This window comes from Protopterus annectens, chromosome 13.part0, assembly GCF_019279795.1.
Source record: "Protopterus annectens isolate FY-2018-M chromosome 13.part0, PAN1.0, whole genome shotgun sequence".
NCBI classification, from domain to species: Eukaryota; Metazoa; Chordata; order Ceratodontiformes; family Protopteridae; genus Protopterus; species Protopterus annectens.
In genome coordinates, this window is record NC_056747.1 from 605,998,664 (window position 1) to 606,018,238 (window position 19,575).

The 19,575-nt window shown below is 40.5% G+C and overlaps 1 protein-coding gene across 1 annotated transcript in view; it reads right to left on the reverse strand.

Moving 5' to 3' along the window:
- Nucleotides 1–19,575, reverse strand: part of GDPD1 (glycerophosphodiester phosphodiesterase domain containing 1) — a 1,104,740-nt gene that overhangs the window by 288,520 nt on the left and 796,645 nt on the right. The window lies entirely within an intron of this gene.

Here is a 19,575-nt window from a genome sequence, read left to right on the forward strand (position 1 = left end):
AGGGCATAACTAGAGTTATTTGAAGTATCTCAAAGTGTGTAAAGTGCTTACAGTATTTGCTTATTACTGTGCATTTATTCCGAAGAGTGTATCTGTCTGCAAAGTACAACTATCTCGTGAAGTGTCATCAAAATACAGCCATTTTGTAAAGTTTCTTGTGCTGGGTGTGTCGCCATTACAGAGTGTTTCTTGCACTGTACAGATATTTAGCAAACTACAGCTATTTTGGGAAAGTTTCAGTGTGCTGTGTACTGTTTATTCGCAAAGTGCAGTTATTTCGAAATGTTTCTTACTCTGAGATTCTTCTGCCCAGTTCATTCACACAGTGCAGTTATTTCAAATGTTTCTTACACTGATGAGAGGTGATTTTTTAAAGTACAGTAATTTCAAGAGTATTCTTGTGCCCGGGAGACTTATTTTGCAAAGTTCAGTTATTCAGAGGCTTGTTGTGCTACTGGGCATAGTTAGAAATACTGGCACACATTTCTGGCATGTGTGTGTGTTTGAACATACTTGCAAAAGCCTTCACTGGTATGTGTTAATATGGCAGACAGATTTTGAAAACCCTTACCACTTGTATTTGATCAGAATGTTGCAGAGAAATGGAGAATATCTGAGCAAGAGTACGATATTTTTATACAAGCAGCTCGTTCTAACAAAGATGTACGCACCAGGGCATTAATTTTGCTAAATCGAGCTGGGTCAGAGGCCAATGAAAGACAACATTCATTTGTGTATGCACCAGCAGTATATGAGGAGAAGGTGAAAACTGTCATATTGTTGTACACGCTGAATCAAAGGAAGATCAAGTGTTTGAAATGCAAATTCAAGGAAATGTGTAACCCCAGACAAATATTACATTAGAAAGGCATTTGTTTTACACAAGAGATCAAAAAACAGGGGAAACCTTTGCAGCTTATAGTACTAATCTGAGAAACAAAGCTAAACTGTGTCAGTTTGGTGATTTAAAAGATGAGTTAATAAAGGACAGGCTTGTGTGTGGTATTAATAGTGCTGCTATGAGAAAGATTTTCCTTCGTGACAGTGATTTAACGCTAAGCAAGGCTATTGAGATTTGTCAAATCCATGAAGTTAAAGAAAAGCACACAAGTATGCTTGCAAGTGATAAGAGCATGGTTTCAGCAGGCTCCAGAGCAAATGTAGACAGCATGCAACATGTGGCTAGCAGAAGCAGGCCTAAGCACATGGCAGCTACACCCATGAGGGTTATCCAGGGCGAACCCATAGTCGTCCTGTAGCAAATTCCAAGACTAGCTCAGTAAAGAGAGCATGCTCACTGCAGTACAAGGGTGAGTGAGCAAAACCCACATCCAGCTTTACTGTCAACTGTGGTGCTAATCATGAATCTAAGAGAGAAAAGTGCTTAGCATTTGGGCAGCAATGCCGCAAGTGTAAAAACTGAACCATTTTCAAATGTCTTGCAAATCAAATAAACCTCACATAGTTGTAACAAAGGGTCACTTAAAAAGCAAACTGATCATATAGAGAGTTGCAATTCTACTTAGTCTCCTCTCTTACTCCTCTAGCTTCCCCTTCCATCCCATTAGCCATTCTAGCTTGTTCAATCTTCATGTGGAGCATCTGCTTTATATCGATTTGAGTTTAGTGTAATATTTCTATACAAGATTTAGGTTTATGAGTTTAGAACAGTATCTGTTTGAGCTTAGTACTATCTGTATATACATCCTACTTTTATACCTAGCCTCTGGCTAGATATTGGTACATCTGTTTATATATATATATATATATATATATATATATATATATATATATATATATGTGTGTGTGTGTGTGTGTATAATATTTGTTATTGTATGTATATTCAATTCTTCTTCATGCATTCTGCTGCTCATTTACTGTTCTGTGGAACTTTTCTCCCCGGGCCTCCACTGAAAAAGGACCTGTGTCCAGTTTGAATTTCCCAGTAAACAAATGTAAATAAAATAAATAATACTTTCTACGTAGAGTGTGGCAAAGAATGAAGTGTTTTGTACTGTCCAGCTCAATGGTAAATCCTCCGAGCTTAAAGTAGACACTAGCTCAAAATGTAATGTTATGTCAGCAGACACATTTGCTAAGGTGAGAGTTGGTGAACAACTCAATGTGGCTAATTGTGTGAGACTTGCTTATGGAGGTGAAAACGGCAAAGTGTAATTTGTCCAGTCAGAGAACCAACTGAATGGGTGTCATCCATGGTTGCAGCGCACAAAAAAGGCTCAGACAAAAACAGAATATGTACTGACCCAAGAGATTTGAACAAAGCATTAAAGAGACTGCATCATCCAATGCGTACAGTCGAGGAAATCGCTGCTCTAATAACAAATGCCACTGTTTTTTCCGTCTTGGATGCAAAAAGTTCATTTTGGCAAGTGATGCTTGATCACAAATCCTCATTACTGACTACTTTCAATACCCCGTTTGGAAGATATAGATTCTTCAGGATGCCATTTGGAATAAATTCTGCAAGTGAAGTCTATCAGCATGCAATGGAACAAATTTTTTCAGGTTATCCTTGTGCCATAATAGTAGATGATTTATTGGCTGCAGGCAATGGTGAAGAAAAGCATGACAAAAACCTTAAAGTTCTAGACAGAGCACGTGAAGTGAACTTAAAGCTCAATCCACTGAAATGCAAATTCAGACCACCCAGAAGTTACATATGTAGGTCATTTGTTTTCTAGCACTGGCTTGCGACCAGACCTGTCCAAGCAAGCAGCCATTCTTGAGATGCCAGCACCAGATAATGTTCAAACTCTACAATGTTTTCTTGGTATGGTCAACTATTTAGGCAAGTTTATACCAGACTTCAATGAATTGACAGCACCTCTGAGAGAGCTCACGTGAAAATTTTACATGGTCTTGGTTGGAACAGCACCAGACAGCATTTGAAGACCTTAAGTGTAAAAGTGCTACCCCACCTACATTAAGATACTATGATATCAATAGAACAGTAACTCTTTCTCTGATGCTTCAAAATTTGGTATTGGCACAGTTATTCTTCAAGAAGGCAGACTTGTAGCCTATGCATCTAGAACACTTACCCAAATTGAAATGCAATATACTCCAAATGAGAATGAACTTTTGGCAATAGTATTTGCATGTTAAAAGTTTCATGATTATATCTATGGTCGAGCTATTCAGATTGAAAATGATCACCAACCTCTAGTCACGACTTTAAAGAAGCCTATGCACTCAGCTCCAACAAGATTACAAAGAATTATGCTCAAATTGGAAGTGCGTAATTTTTCTACCATGAGACTTGATGAGCTGAAAGATCAAAGACTGATCCAATTTTGCAAAAGCTCCACCACTACATTAATGTTGGATGGCCGTCAAAGCAATCTAGTGTACCACCTGAAGCGCAAACTTATTTTCCTTACAGAGATGAGATGTTGACAGAAGATGGCATTATTTTCAAAGGCCCTAAAACTGCTGTCGCTTCTTCCTTACAACATGAAATATATCCAGATTTTGCATCATGGTTACCCATTTTCCGAATCTTCCAAAATAAGGACAGGACTAGTATTTTTGCTTTCTCTAGCAAAAGACATTGATAAAGCACTGTCTTCTTATTCAATATGCAATAGTATTAAACCACATTTGCAAAAAAAAAAAAAACACTTCAGCTAAGTCAGTTCCTGAACTACTTTGGTCAACAGTAGCCACTGACATATTAGAGTGGAGGAATCAGCATTACTTAGTCTTGGTAGACTCTTATTTGAACTGGTTTGAGATTGATTTACTACTTAATCTAACGTCCACTGCTGTTAGCACCAAGATGAAATGTCATTTCTCAGTCCATAGTAGTCTGTACAAAGTTATTTCTGACAATGGTACCCAATGTACCAGTCAGTTATTTCAGAAATTTCCAAAATAATGGGACTTTGTACATGTCATTAGTAGTCTAGAATATCCACAGCCAAATAGACTAGCTGAATATGCAGTACAAAGTGCAAAGCAATTACTGGAGAAGTCAAAGCGTGATAATACAGATGTCGTTTTGAATTTACTCATTCTCAGTAAACATACCCTGTGACAATATACTTGGCTCGGCTGCTCAGAGACTTTATCTACGCAAACCAGAACAACATTGCCTATCAGTTCCAGTTTGTTGAGGCCTAAAGCTAAGAACAACAGAACAATTGGCACCCAACTATTCAGAAAGCGTTCTTTCCAGAAGTCCAGTTATGATAAATTGAGCCGATTTCTTCGTCCATTGAAAGGAGACACAGTGAGGATACAAATGGTGAAAGGTTTCAATCGGACTGGTCAAGTAACAAGTATTTGTGCAGAGCCGAGATCCTATTTTGTAGAGTCAGAGGGTGTGGAGTACAGGAGAAATCGCAGACATCTACTTCCTGTATCAGAACCATTATCGCAGCATTGTTCCTGTGATAAAGACTCTAGATCTCAGAGCAATCCAGACAATGTTCCTGTTGCAGAACATGTCTTGACTCCTACTTCCATTTCTGATGATGTTCCTGATATACCTAAGGTTGAACATTAGGCAGAGACAATCCCAGTTGCTAAAACTAACTCTAATTTCTATGTCACATGATTTGGTTGCATTTTTCAGACCTACTGTGAAATGCACAGCAACCTGGACGTAGTTGTATACAGGCAGTCTCCTGGGTTAAGGACACCTGACATGCAGACAACCCATAGATACGAATGGGCTACCGCAATGTTGGAAAGAACTAAAAAAAAAAAAAATAAAACCGTTAAAGCTGACCAAATCTGTGTGTGTGTGTGTGTGTGTGTGTGTGTGTGTGTGTGTGTGTGTGTGTGTGTGTGTGTGTGTGTGTAGGAGAGAGAGATTCAGATAGAGAGCGATGTGTGAGTGAATGCAGGTGTGACACGGCCAGCCCAGCTATCTGGAATTTTGTAAATAATCATATGTCATTTGTGAATATTGATATTATTTACACAGAAGTGTGTGTAAAGTACTGAGCTAAAAAGTAACCACAGCATACCCTAATGGAAAAGAACAGAAATGTATATACACTATACACCTGTGTAAATGTATGTTTTAATAGTAGAAACTGGAACATACAGAGTTAACATGTAAAACTTCAAGAAAATAAGTTAAAATGAAAGTGTTTTACGACTGTGTTATCTCTCAGTTTCAGTTCAGCAGCAGACACTGTCTAGAGCTAGATGTTTTTGTATCGTCTTGAAACAGAAATAGTTACTAGGTTTCAAATGTAAAAGTGTTTTATTGTTTTACAACTTCCAAGTTCTGCAAAGATCTGAGAGATATGTATTTCTCACACAGAGATGTTAAATTCTGTTAGTATCTGTTTAGCCTGGGAACTAAAGTCAGGTGACAGAGAGTGATGCCTTCCCAGCTATCCCAGCAGTAATGTTTGATATTAATTTAAGAACTCTCTCAGAAAGAGACTGGGCATTTTGTATTTTGTCTTGGACCTAGCAAGAACATCCGCACATCATCACATTTGCTTGTAAGTAAGATTCAGGGCATAGTATCTCTTTATATAGATAGGAATATAGTAAAGATTAGTTTAGATGTATTTTGTATTTATTTGATACTGTCCTACAATGTTGTTTTAAAATATTTCCTTTGATTTTGAACTCTGAAGTAACTGTGTTGGATTGGCTAAGTATTGTCTTAATCTTTTACTGTTTATTATTAAATATATTTAAACCTATTTTTGTGGCTGATTTGTTTAGAGATATTTAAGCTCTTAGTGTACTTGCATATGCATTTGGTGACACTGTACAGGCCACTCCTAAATAGCCTTGCTCTTGGTCAAAACTGCCATTTGGATTATTAGTAACATTACACAGCAGGATTGGATACCCTGTGTTTAGGGCCTTATGGTAGCTGATAAAGACTTGGTTGGTGGCAGTGATAACTATCTTATAGTCTGGGCATATATTCCTATCTATATAAAGAAATGCTATGCTCTGAATCTTACTTACAAGCAAGTGCAGATGTGATGATGAGTGGATGTTCTTGCTAGGTGCAAGACAAAATACAAAATGCCCAGTATCGCTCTGACAGAGTTCTTAAATGATTATCAAACATTACTGATGGGTTAGCTTGGATGACATCACTCTGTCACCTGACTTCAGTTCCCAGGCTAAACAGATACTAACAAAATTTAACATCCCTGTGTGAGAAATACATCCCTCTCAGATCTTTCCAGAACTCGGAAATCGTAAAACAATAAAATGCCTTTACAATGAGGAAGTGACTGTGTGTATGAGAGTTCAGAAGAGTGAGAGCATGCAGATATGAATGAGGAAGTGACTGTGCATGTGAGAGACAGAGAGAGTGAGAGCGATATGTAAGTGAATGCAGATATGAATGAGGAAGTGACTGTGTGTGAGAGAGATCGGGAGAGTGAGTGCATGCAGGTATGAATGAGGAAGAGACTATGTCTATGAGAGATTGGAAGAGTGAGAGCAATGTGTGAATGAATGCAGGTATGAATGAGAAAGCGACTGTGTGAGAGACAGATTTGAAGTGTGAGAGCAATGTGTGAGTGAATGCAGGTATGAATGAGGAAGAGACTATGTGTATGACAGAGAGAGAGAGAAAGTGTGAAGAGTGACAGCGAGGGAGCAATCCCCTGGCAGCAGTTAAGAGGTGGGTAGCTGCATAAGTGGAGAGGGTTAGTTAAGGAATAGGTAATGTAGGGTTAGGTGCGTGCGTGTGTGTCACACCTCTAAACCTCTTAGAGCAAAAAATCTGGACAAAGCCATAAATAAAAGTGTGACAAATGCCCAAAAGTAGAGACAATTTTAATAAATATTGCTCTTACTAACTCAGAAAGTTGATAGAATAACAGGTTTTGCATTAGCATGAATTGTCTGAAGAGTATGAATTCTGAAACTCATATGTCTGTCATTATTTTCTAACTTCAGCCTTTAATGATTTGCCATTACTTTTGCTAAACCACCACAATTTTATGAAAAATGGACCAACAGTATGAGGCAAAAATCTGTACAGTTGAGAGCTATGGGTGTGTGTTAAAAAGTCCTCAAACACTGCATTTAATAACAAGATGCCTTAAACCAGCTTTGTTGATATGAAGTAAGGAAGTATAGCTACAGTATACAGTATTATATTTAAGATTTTTTTTTTTGTTTGGAAGTATTTTGTTTTATATGCAAAGAAAAGTAAAAATAAATACTAGACTGAAGCAAACATTTGACTAAATAAAATTTAATAAGAATGATATGTACGTGTTTCGGCTTACATTCAAATCTGACTTAAGGACAGACTTAAAAATGGATCTCGTCCTTAATCTGGGGACTTCCTGTTTATGTATCTAGTTCTCTATAATTGCATGACAAAGAATCATTTGTATCAATTGCATGTCATTTAATGTTGTCAATATTGCTTGACTCATTTCTCAAAGAGGAAGGATGTAGAAAGTACAGTTTTGTACCTACCATAAATGTAGATGTCCAAGAGGAATGCATCTGCAGTCCTTACAAATGGGTTGTCCTGTCGTCAGGCAGCCCTTCGGTTGGCCGGATTCCAAAGTCTGGGTCTGGCTTCGGCTGGTGTCGCACTTCACCCGACGTCATTGCGGCAGTTCTTCAGGTATAAAGGCAGCAGCCGACGCCATTTTCCTCAGTGTTTCTTGCCCCAGATGCCAGGTGCCCTCCTGGATGGCTAAATTTGGATAAATGCCAAATAGTAGAGAGCAAACACACAAAATAAGCATGTATGTACATATATACAAACAAATACACCATAATAGATCCCCCCCAAGCTAGCTGAAGATTGGTAAGTACCCTAGGAGTACCTCAGAGGGGAAGGAGGGTGGGTAATCCTGACTGCAGATGCATTCCTCTCGGACATCTACATTTATGGTAGGTACAAAACTGTACTATGTCCTTCAAGGATGCATCTGCAGTCCTTACAAATGGGTAGAATACCATAGCTAGACTAGGGGAGGAGGAAATCAGAGTAGATTATGGTGTAGATAGTATCCCTTGCAAAACAGCAGTGGCAAAACCAGCACGGGATCTAGAGTATAGAGGTAAATTATAATGCTTGGCAAATGTATGCACGGAGGTCCAAGTAGCAGCCTCTATAATGTCCTTGGTAGCCACCCCTCGTAAGAAAGCTGTGGTAGTGGCTGTAGCCCTTGTGGAGTGAGGCCTGATGTTCTCTGGAGTTTTCTTTCCATGGTAGGAGTAACAAAATCTAATGCAATTTCCTATCCATTTGGAGATTGTCTGTTTAGAAATTGGTTTTCCTTCCTTTCCTGTTGCATATGCTACCAGAAGCTGGTCAGTTTTTCTATTGTTTTTTGTCCTGTCCAGGTAGTAGCGTAATTGTCTGTGTACATCCAAGGTATGCAAGAGTTTTTCTCCCCTGTTCTGTGGATTGGGGAAGAATGTAGGAAGGTGGATAGCCTGATTTAAAGAGACTCTGGATACCACCTTAGGCATAAATGTAGGATTTGTTCTCAAGGACACTCTATCTTGATGGAAGATCAGGAAGGGTTGTACTGCCATTAATGCCTGTAGTTCAGAGACCCTTCTTGCTGAAGTTATTGCCAGCAGGAAAGCAGTCTTCCAGGATAAGTATTGCAATTCTGCTGTAGCTGCTGGTTCGAAAGGAGGTAGAGTCAGATTTCTAGCACAAAGTTCAAGTCCCATGCTGGCAATGGAGGTTTCCTGGGAGGTTTTACATTTTTAATTCCTCTCAGAAACTGTCTGAGCAGAGGATGCGAGAAGACAGGAGGATCTAAGCTGTATTCTGCTGAAATAGCTGATGCATGTATCTTGATGGAGGAATAGGACAGGCCTGTATGAAAGAGCTCCGCCAAGTACTCCAGGATGTTAGCTATGTTCACCAGTGTCACATCTTGCCCCTTTGCAGTACTCCAGATGAGATATCTTTTCCATTTTGCTGCATAATTCTTTCTTGTTGAAGGTCTACGAGCCTCCAGGATTATGTCTTTAACCCTTTGGGATAAATTTGGGTTAACTGCTGTTATGTAATGTTCCAGGCAGTTAGCTGCAGAGTTTTTAGGTTTGGATGCAGGATGTTGTAGTTGTTCTGTGTCAGCAGTAATGGGATCAGGGGCAGTGTCCATATTTGCTCCCGAGACATGCTCCTCAGCAGTGGATACCAATGTTGTCTTGGCCAGTCTGGGGCTATCAGAATGATCCTCGGACGTTCCTCTTTGATCTTGAGAAGCACCTTGTGCATCAAAGGAAGTGGTGGGAATGCGTATGCTGTCAGGTTTTTCCAACTGAAGGATAGTGAGTCCACCTTCCAAGCTAGTGGGTGGTAAGTCCTTGTGCAGAATTTCTTCAACTGGTGGTTGAGTGGGGATGCAAACAAGTCTATTTCTGGTAATCCCCATTCTCTTGTGATGGTTTTGAAGATGTCCGGATGCAGCATCCATTCGTGGGCATCTGTTGTAGTTCTGCTTAATATGTCTGCTAGAATGTTTTCCTTCCCTGGCAGGTAAATTGCCTGTAATTGAATGTTGTAGCTCAGAGCCACATCCCATAGGTCCAGTGCCAACCGGCATAGAGGGTATGAGTTTGTGCCTCCCTGTTTGTTGATGTACCACATAACTGTGGTGTTGTCTGTCCTTATCATCAACTGGCCTTCGTGGAGAATAGGTTTGAATGCTTGGATTGCCAATTTTACTGCCATCATTTCTTTTAGATTTATGTGCAGATGCAGCTGGTCTTGAGCCCATAGGCCTTGAATGCACTTGCCCATCATGTGTGCCCCCCAACCGAGGTCTGAGGCATCTGTCGTGATGGTTTGGTTTGGTTGACTTTTGGAGAAGGGCAGTCCTGTGTTTGATTGACAGGCCCGAGCCCACCATGAGAACTCTTGCTTCAGGCATGGGATCATTGGAATTTTGGTTTCTAGGCTGTGCTTGAGTTGAGACCACAAATTCTTTAGGTACCACTGTAGCTTTCTCATATGCAGCCTGGCATGAGGAACCAGTATTATGCAGGATGCCATGAAGCCTAGAGCTTGTAGCACTTTTCTTGCAGTTAGATGGCTCTGCTTTGTTAATGCCAAGAAGTAGAGAGGAAGTTGCTCTTTCTTTTCTGTGGTTAGAAATGCCATTTGTTTTGATGTGTCCAATTCTGCACCCAGAAAGGTTATTCTTTGGGATGGAGTCAGCCTTGACTTTTTTGTATTGACTGTATATCCCAGGGCTTGCAGCAGGTAGATGACTCTTTGTAAGTCTCCTGTTAGTTTGTTTTTGTTGTCCGCTTGTATCAGGCAGTCGTCCAGGTAGGGATAGATTTGAATTCCCTGAAGTCTGCAATGAGCGATTACTGATGCCAGGCATTTCGTGAACACTCTGGGCGCAGTAGATAAGCCAAAGGGCAATGCTGAGAATTGATAATGCTCTGATCCTGCAAGAAATCTGAGGTATCTTCTGCAAATTGGTCTTATGGGGACGTGCAGGTATGCCTCCTTGAGATCTAGAGTTACCAGCCAAGACTCCTTGCCCAGCATGGGAAGAAGCTGCTGTAGGGTCAGCATTTTGAATTTTGGAACAATGAGGAATGTGTTTAAAGCGGACAGGTCTAGAATAGGCCTCCATTTGTTTTCCTTTCTTGGTACCAGGAAGAGCCTGGAGTAAAATCCCTTTCCTTGCTCGGTAAATGGTACCTTTTCCACAGCTCTCATTCTTAATAATTGAGATATTTGTTTTAGAGCTTCTGTCCTTTGAGAAGGTGGAAGGTTTGGCATTCCTCTCTTTCCTGGTAGTGTATGGAAATGGAACCTGTAACCTTTGTCTATAGTCTGCAAAATCCATTTTTCTCTTGTAATGCAGTGCCAGTTTTTTTTAAATAATGTTAGCTTTCCGCCTAAGAGTGCTTCTAGTTGTTCCCTGGTAGGCGGTGCCACCGCCAAGTCACTGTGATTGAGTTGTTGTAGTGGTGGTGGCTGTATCGGTGCCTCGTTGGTTGTTACCCTGCCACTGGCGACCCCTGTAGGCACCCCTGGATTGGTTTCTGCCTCTAGAGCACCTATTCCTGCCTCTTTGTGTCTTAGAGGAGTCCGGAAAGGACCAATTCTTGGAGGGCCAGTTCCTGCTAAACCTTGGAGGTTGAACTTGTAAGAAATCTTTGACTGTTTGCACAGATTTTGCTTTCTCTTCCATCTTTTTTAGTACCTGCTGTGCGGGGGCACCAAATAAATTGACCTTGTCCATAGGTGCATCCAAAAGCTTAGATTTGACATGGTCTGGTAATGCCTGTTCTTTCAACCATGCATGCCTTCTGATAACTGTGCCAGTCATGGCTGATCTAAAGGAAGCCTTCAGTGCATCATAGCCACATTTTAAAGAATGGTTACTAACTTGCTGTATGTTATGTAACATTTCTTGAATATACTTTTTATCTAAAGATTCTTCAGAGGACAGCTTTTTAGTCAACTGGTCAAGCATAAACTCTTGATATTGAATCATATGAAATTGGCAGTTCAAAGCTCTAGCTGACAAAGTAGCAGAGGTGTAAACTTTTTTACCCCATCTCTAAGGACCTGGAATCCCTTTCAGAGGGGAGGGGGTTTTTAGAAGTAGTAGCTGCTACAGCTTTAGGACCCTGGGAGATAGTCTCTGGATCTGCAAAAGGAGCCTTATATAAGTGGTGATGAGTGTCCGGGACCCTGTAGTACCTATCGGGCTTAGCAGGGGCTGGAGGTAAAGTATCAGGAGCAGTGCAAGCATCATTAAATGCATCATCAACAACAGATAGAACTGGAGGTATAGCTAAGGGCCTATGCTGTGGCAAGTGTAGAAAGGTCCTAAGCCTTTTTCTAGAATCTGAGAAATCTTGGCCCTGCCACTGAAATTGTTCCCTCATAGCATGCAAGGTTTCCCCAAAGGAAAATTCCTCAGGAGGAGAGGCTGAAGGGATGGACTCCTCAGCATCAGAGTCTTCGTAAGGAGAATAAGAAGCCTCAGGAGGGTCTGTATGATATGAGTCATCAGAGGAATCATCTGTGGCTACAGGCTCAGGGGGCTCTGCTCTAGGCCTCTTTTCTGGAGGAGGGAGAGAGGCCCTGTCTGGATGAGGCTGGGCTCCACGAATTAAAGAGATGAGATCCTCTGCCAAAGAAAGCATATGGGAGCTGGTGCTGGGCCTGTGAGAGGGGGGCTTGGCAGGCACAGGTTTTGATGCTTTGGCTGCTTTAGCCCTGGCATAGGCCTTAATAGACATAGCTGGAGGAAGCCTAGCAGCTCCACGTGCAGGGGTGGAAATATCTAGGGGAATGGTGTCTGACAAATCCTGTGAAATCGCAACAGAAGGTTGAATTTCAGAAGCCGTTTCTACCAGGTTAGAAGAGGCCTCGGTAGAAGACAAGTTATCGGCTGAAGAAAGAACCGCTTGCTCGGTTTCGGCCGAAGCCGAGACACTCGTGGTTTGCTTAACCGCGGTTTCGGCCGAAACCGCGGACCGCGAGTGTCGGTCCTTTTCTTTGCATTTTTTGGAAATTTCCGTAGTTGGAGGATCCGACGGCATAATGTAGGCAAAATCGGAGCCGAAAATCTGTTCAGCAAAGTCCGAGCGACGTCTAAGCGTCCGTCGGTTAAAAGAAGCACAGGCTAGACAAGCTGCTACGTCGTGGTCTGGGCCTAAACAATGTATACAGTAGGAGTGGAAATCTTTATGAGGTATTTGTTTCCCACAAGATAAACAGTTATTAACTTTCTCTGACATTGGCTGAGGCAAGAAAGAGTCCCCAACGGGGTACTTAGCTTTATAGAAGTCTTCGAAGTAGTATTCGGTAGTAGTAATCTCTGGATCTGACCGATCGGCACTTGCGAACAGCTTCTGCTTCGGGCGCCGCGCGGCAAGAAAGACTGAGGAAAATGGCGTCGGCTGCTGCCTTTATACCCGAAGAACTGCCGCAATGACGTCGGGTGAAGTGCGACACCAGCCGAAGCCAGACCCAGACTTTGGAATCCAGCCGACCGAAGGGCTGCCTGACGACAGGACAACCCATTTGTAAGGACTGCAGATGCATCCTTGAAGGACATCAGAGCTGTGTTGTACCTTTAAGAAGCACTTCCAAGGACTGAACATACATATAAATAGCAAGCACGTGCTAGCCTCAGTACCATTTTGACAGTGCAGCCAGAGAGTGAGCATGTATGAGTGTAATAGCTAGTTTGTTTATAAGTTTATCTAAGTTAAAGTTATTAAGCCTCAATCCTGATGTTTGTACATAATAAATCTGCTTGAACAGAACACACAAAGGCTCGTCCATTTCATTCTGACTAGACAAGTGACAAATAATAAGACTTGTGGGTCTGTAGTTTCCAGGTTCTGTAGACAGCCCATCTTTGTGCAGAGGGATGACTGCTGCTGTTCTCCATTCATGAGCCATGAAGCCTGTTTGGAGGCTATAGTTAAAACAGCAATTCCAGAGGGTCTAACAGGTCATGTTTCATGCTGTTTAGAAGGCACCCTGGGATATTGTCTGGGCCCATTGATACAGTGTTCTTGACCTTAGAGAGAGCATTAAGGACATATTCCCTAGTGATAGGAGGGGGAGTTGTATTTGATGGTATTTCCTGAGAGAAGGTTGAGGGGGAGAAAGGGGTAAAGCTGGAGCTGAATTTGTCAACCAGTAGGTCTACTATATCTTCTGGCTCAGTATAAGTGGCTCCCAACTCCAGGACTATAGTAATCAAATTATGATTTGCAACTTTTCAACCCTTTCATGAAAGCTTTTGGGCACTGCTCAGCTACCTGTGGTGGGGTGAAGCACATTACAGACTTGCGCCATGTAGAACAGGCTGACCTTTATTACATTTTAATATAATGATAATAACCTGAGAGCAGAGACTAGGCCTATAATATTAACTTTAATATAAGATTTTTTTTTCTTTTAAATCTTGGCTAACTGGTGTTTGACTATGCACTATTTCTTAGATCTAATGAAGCTTCTTACAAGACAGAAAGCACTAACATTTACACTGGAATTTGTCCCTGGACACTGATTTCCATGTTGGACCGCTGTTTAGACTTATGGACTTGGTTTCCCATGCCTGAGAATAATTGTTATGATACTGTGGCCAGCCACTATCCAGATTCTTTTTTAGGATACAAATCTGATGTGAATAAGAGAGAATGACTGCGGCCACATAACCATGCTGGCTGTACAAAATACATTGCAGTTACATACAGACACTTGGTTTGTAACATTAGGACTCACTTTAAAGTTTGGGACTTTGGGCCAGTCAGCACCAACCTAGGGGAAATGGATTGCTTTAAATGGTAATGCATGATCTCTAAATATGCTTTTTAAGCAAAAATCAACAAAAATGGTTCTAAATATGACACTTTAAAAGTGAACAGTTGGTTCGCCTTAGCACACTCAGCCCTGGAAAATGATATATTCACCTACTTACATGACATAACTTCTCATGTTTTAATATTTTTAACTGTGGATATCCACACATTTACTTATGGATTAAAGATATTCACAAGCCTTACACATGCAGACTAATCCCTTCGCTTATGGGCTGAATGAAGAAATAAGATATACTTCTACAGTGACAACTTGCATATGGGTAAGTGCCCACATTTGTGTTACCTTTTTTAAAGGGAGAGCTATGCAGTTTTTTTCCACTATATTGGTATTACAAAAAACATTTATATTTATAGTGACATAGTAGAAGGGTTTCTAGCTGCCCTTATCCTGTTTTCATCTTACAGAGTCTCTGTAGCAATCCACATCCAATATATGAATTATGGTGTTTCTTTCACTTAGTCCTGGGTCTGCTTTTATCCTCCTCTGTTTTGCTACTGCAACTGGCTCCAAGCCAGTCCCAACTCCCAGCTCCTCCCCCTCATTTGGGCTACTGTGAGAGCTCTTACACCTTGAAACTGTTCACAGGTTTATAGGTAAGCACAAGGCTAGCAGTCCTTGTAGCCCATTTTAAGCCTAGCCAATTTCACTTCTGTAGGTGAAAATCAAATCCTGAACTTTGTGTCTGTGAGGTAAACACCTTAACCATTACACAAACCTCCAAACCTCATCTTGTTTTCCCTTTTTGTAAAGTGTATACATTTAAAAGTGAAAAGTTAAAACTCTCCACTATTAGATCTGATGAAGTCTTCTGACACAAGTGTTTACCTAAGATAAACAAAGCAAAATTATCTGAGAAGAATGGGAAGCCTAAGACTTATATTGATTTTTGTTTTTGTAGGGGACTAAGTAATGGTGAATTACACTGGATATAAAAAATGTAAACACCCCTATTAAAATGCCAGGTTTTTGTGATATAAAAAAATGAGACCACAATAACTCATTTAAAACTTTTCCCACCTTTAATGTGACCTATAACCTGTTCAATTCAATTAAAAAAACAAACAAATCTGTTAGGGGAAAAATATAAAAAATAAAAAACGTACAACAAGCTGGTTGCATAAGTGTGCACACCCTTAAATTAATGCTTTATTGAACCACCTTTTGATTTAATTACAGCATTCAGTCTTCTTTGGTAGAGTCCATCAGCATGGCATATCTTGCAAAAGCGCTCCAAATCTGCCAGATTGCGAGGGCATCTCTTGTGCACAACCCTCTTAAGGTCACCCCACAGATTATCTATTGGATTTAGGTCTAGGCTCTGGCTGGGCCATTCCAAAACTTTAATTTTCTTCTGGTGAAGCCATTCTTTTGTGATTTGGATGTATGCTTGGGGTCACTGTCATGTTGAAAGGTGAAATTCCTCTTCATCTTTCTAGCAGACGCCTGAGGGTTATGGGCCAAAAGTGACTGGTATTTGGAACTGTTCATAATTCCCAACACCGACTAAAGTCCCAGTTCCAGCTGAAGAAAAGTAACCCCAAAGCATGATACTGCCACCACCATGCTTCACTGTGGGGATGATGTTCTTTTGGTGATGCAAAGTGTTTTTGCGCAAAACGTATCTTTTGGAATTGTGGCCGAAAAGTTCAACCTTGGTCTCATCAGACCATAACACATTTTCCCACATGCTTTTAAGAGACTTGATGTATTGTTTTGCACATTTTACCTGGGCTTGGATGTTTTTCAGTGTAAGAAAAGGCTTCTGTCTTCCAACCCTACCCCATAGTCCAGACATATGGAGAATACGGGAGATTGTTGTCACATGTAGTACACAACCAGTACTTGCCAGAAATTCCTGCAGCTCCTTCAGTATTGCTGTAGGTCTCTTGGCAGCCTCCATGACCAGTTTTCATCTTGTCGTTTCATCAATTTTGGAGGGACTTTCAGTTCTTTGCAATGTCACTGCTGTCCCATATTTTCTCCACTTTTTGATGACTGTCTTCACTGTGTTCCATGGTATATCCAATGCTGTGGAAATTTTTTTGTCCCCTTCTCCTGACTGATGCCTTTCAACAATGAGATCCCTCTGATGCTTTGTAAGCCCTCTGCGAACCATGGCTTTTGCTGTAGCAGACAAACGACCAAATGTCAGGAAAATTATAGTAGGACAGCTGAACTTTATTTGGGGTTAATCAGAGTCTCTTTAACTGATGGCAGGTGTGTACCCAAGAAGACTGAATGCTGTAATTAAATCAAAAGGTGCTTCAACAAAGAATTAGTTTAAGGGTGGGCACACTTACACAACCAGCTTATTAGCTTATTGTACGTTTCTTATTTTTTTTATTTTTTTTTCCCTAACAGATTTGTTTTTCAACTGAATTATACAGGTTATATGTCACATTAAAGGTGGGAAAAGTATTAAAATGATTTATTGTAGTCTCATTTTTTTATATCACAAAAACCTGGCATTTTAACAGGGGTATGTACACTTTTTACATCCACTATATTTCCTTAGCTCTTCTGCATTTAGTTGGTTTGGCCTACTAAAATATGTATTAACAGACAGCGCACCCAAGTATCAAAAAGGGGATTATTCCACAACTTAAAGGTCCTAAAGAGATGGAGATTGACATTAGCACCACTTCTGAGACATTTACACTGGATTTTGTTCCCTGACATTGGTTTCCATATACACAGACACACACACACACACACACACACACACACACACACACACACACACACACACACACACACACACACACACACACACACTCTCTCTTGATTATTCCTGCTTAACAACACTATCAGTACGGTAAGCAGGAAGGTATACACAGGCATTACCTGACTTGGACTCCTTAGTGTGTGACTATTAATTAAACTATGATGTACTTTCATACAAGTATATCAGTCAGAGTCTACAGTGGATCTGGATGCACTAACCATACTGTTGCTAATACTATAGGGTTACCATCCAACCTAATTACAAATTAAAATGTATGTGATATAATTCTAAAATCTCACTTTGTGTTATGATACATATTTTGCCATTGTCTCCTTCTTGCACAGGGAAATTGCAGTGATGGGTATTTCAAATCCAAGGATGGCAGGGTTTTCTTTCATTGATCACTTGAAACAGATTCTGCCCAGGCCTGAAGGTACAAAGAGGCTGATTGGTGTAACTATGCATACGCTGACTGCCACACTAAATTTACATGTAAATGTCCCATTTCCAGAGATGTTTCAAGAATTCAACACAAAATCCCATGTGAAATGGGTTTACTGACATCTTATTTTGGGTTTAAATGTTGGTAGTCTTCCTGTTAGAAAGCGCACGGCATATTACCCCATTGTTTGTTTAGGAGGTCCATTCTAATGGCTCATGTTTTTGCCTAACTCTTCAGCAGTTAGCTTCATACTGACACTAAACATGTGACAACTTCTTCACAATGCAGGAATATTTGAGTTAAAGGATGATACAGAACAAATGCTGCAATACTGGTTATTACTTGGATTACAGTGCCCAATAAAGTTTAATTTTCTTTTACTGTTCAACACACATACTGACATTAATGTCACAAAACTGAACAGACAAAACTATTTTATATGCATTTTTTGCATTTGTTAGTAGTGCGACTAGAATTATTACAATGCATGTAAAATCTAACTGGGGGGACTGCGGTGGTGGTGCTGTTTGATTCTCAGCTAGAGCGTCTTCTGTGTGGAGGCATACGTGAATGGGGCGTGCCTTCGTTGAAGGTTGTGCGTCAGGGCTGGTAACCCGATACGTAAAAATCCACTACCAATCATTAGTGGACCGGAGTTCCGCTGTGGCGACCCCTAATCGGGAAAAGCCGAAAGACACACACACACACACACACACACACACACACACACACACACACACACACACTCTTGATTATTCCTGCTTAACAACACTATCAGTACGGTAAGCAGGAAGGTATACACAGGCATTACCTGACTTGGACTCCTTAGTGTGTGACTATTAATTAAACTATGATGTACTTTCATACAAGTATATCAGTCAGAGTCTACAGTGGATCTGGATGCACTAACCATACTGTTGCTAATACTATAGGGTTACCATCCAACCTAATTACAAATTAAAATGTATGTGATATAATTCTAAAATCTCACTTTGTGTTATGATACATATTTTGCCATTGTCTCCTTCTTGCACAGGGAAATTGCAGTGATGGGTATTTCAAATCCAAGGATGGCAGAGTTTTCTTTCATTGATCACTTGAAACAGATTCTGCCCAGGCCTGAAGGTACAAAGAGGCTGATTGGTGTAACTATGCATACGCTGACTGCCACACTAAATGTACATGTAAATGTCCCATTTCCAGAGATGTTTCAAGAATTCAACACAAAATCCCATGTGAAATGGGTTTACTGACATCTTATTTTGGGTTTAAATGTTGGTAGTCTTCCTGTTAGAAAGCACACGGCATATTACCCCATTGTTTGTTTAGGAGGTCCATTCTAATGGCTCATGTTTTTGCCTAACTCTTCAGCAGTTAGCTTCATACTGACACTAAACATGTGACAACTTCTTCACAATGCAGGAATATTTGAGTTAAAGGATGATGCAGAACAAATGCTGCAATACTGGTTATTACTTGGATTACAGTGCCCAATAAAGTTTAATTTTCTTTTACTGTTCAACACACATACTGACATTAATGTCACAAAACTGAACAGACAAAACTATTTTATATGCATTTTTTGCATTTGTTAGTAGTGCGACTAGAATTATTACAATGCATGTAAAATCTAACTGGGGGGACTGCGGTGGTGGTGCTGTTTGATTCTCAGCTAGAGCGTCTTCTGTGTGGAGGCATACGTGAATGGGGCGTGCCTTCGTTGAAGGTTGTGCGTCAGGGCTGGTAACCCGATACGTAAAAATCCACTACCAATCATTAGTGGACCGGAGTTCCGCTGTGGCGACCCCTAATCGGGAAAAGCCGAAAGACACAAACAAATGTAAAATCTAACTGGAATTTGGTAGCACATCAAAATTAGAACTATTTGGTATACTTAGATGCACGATTAACAGAAACACTTCCGTTGATTTAAAGGATCTGTATTGTCTCAATGTAAGCAGAAAAGTCATCAGTAAGTCCTTTTGACCTGGTCCATTATGCTTTGCATAGTTAATCATACCTGGTTGTCCATGTATTTATAAATTATGTCTAATTCCTTACATATTGTAGGCAATTTCATAAAATAAAACA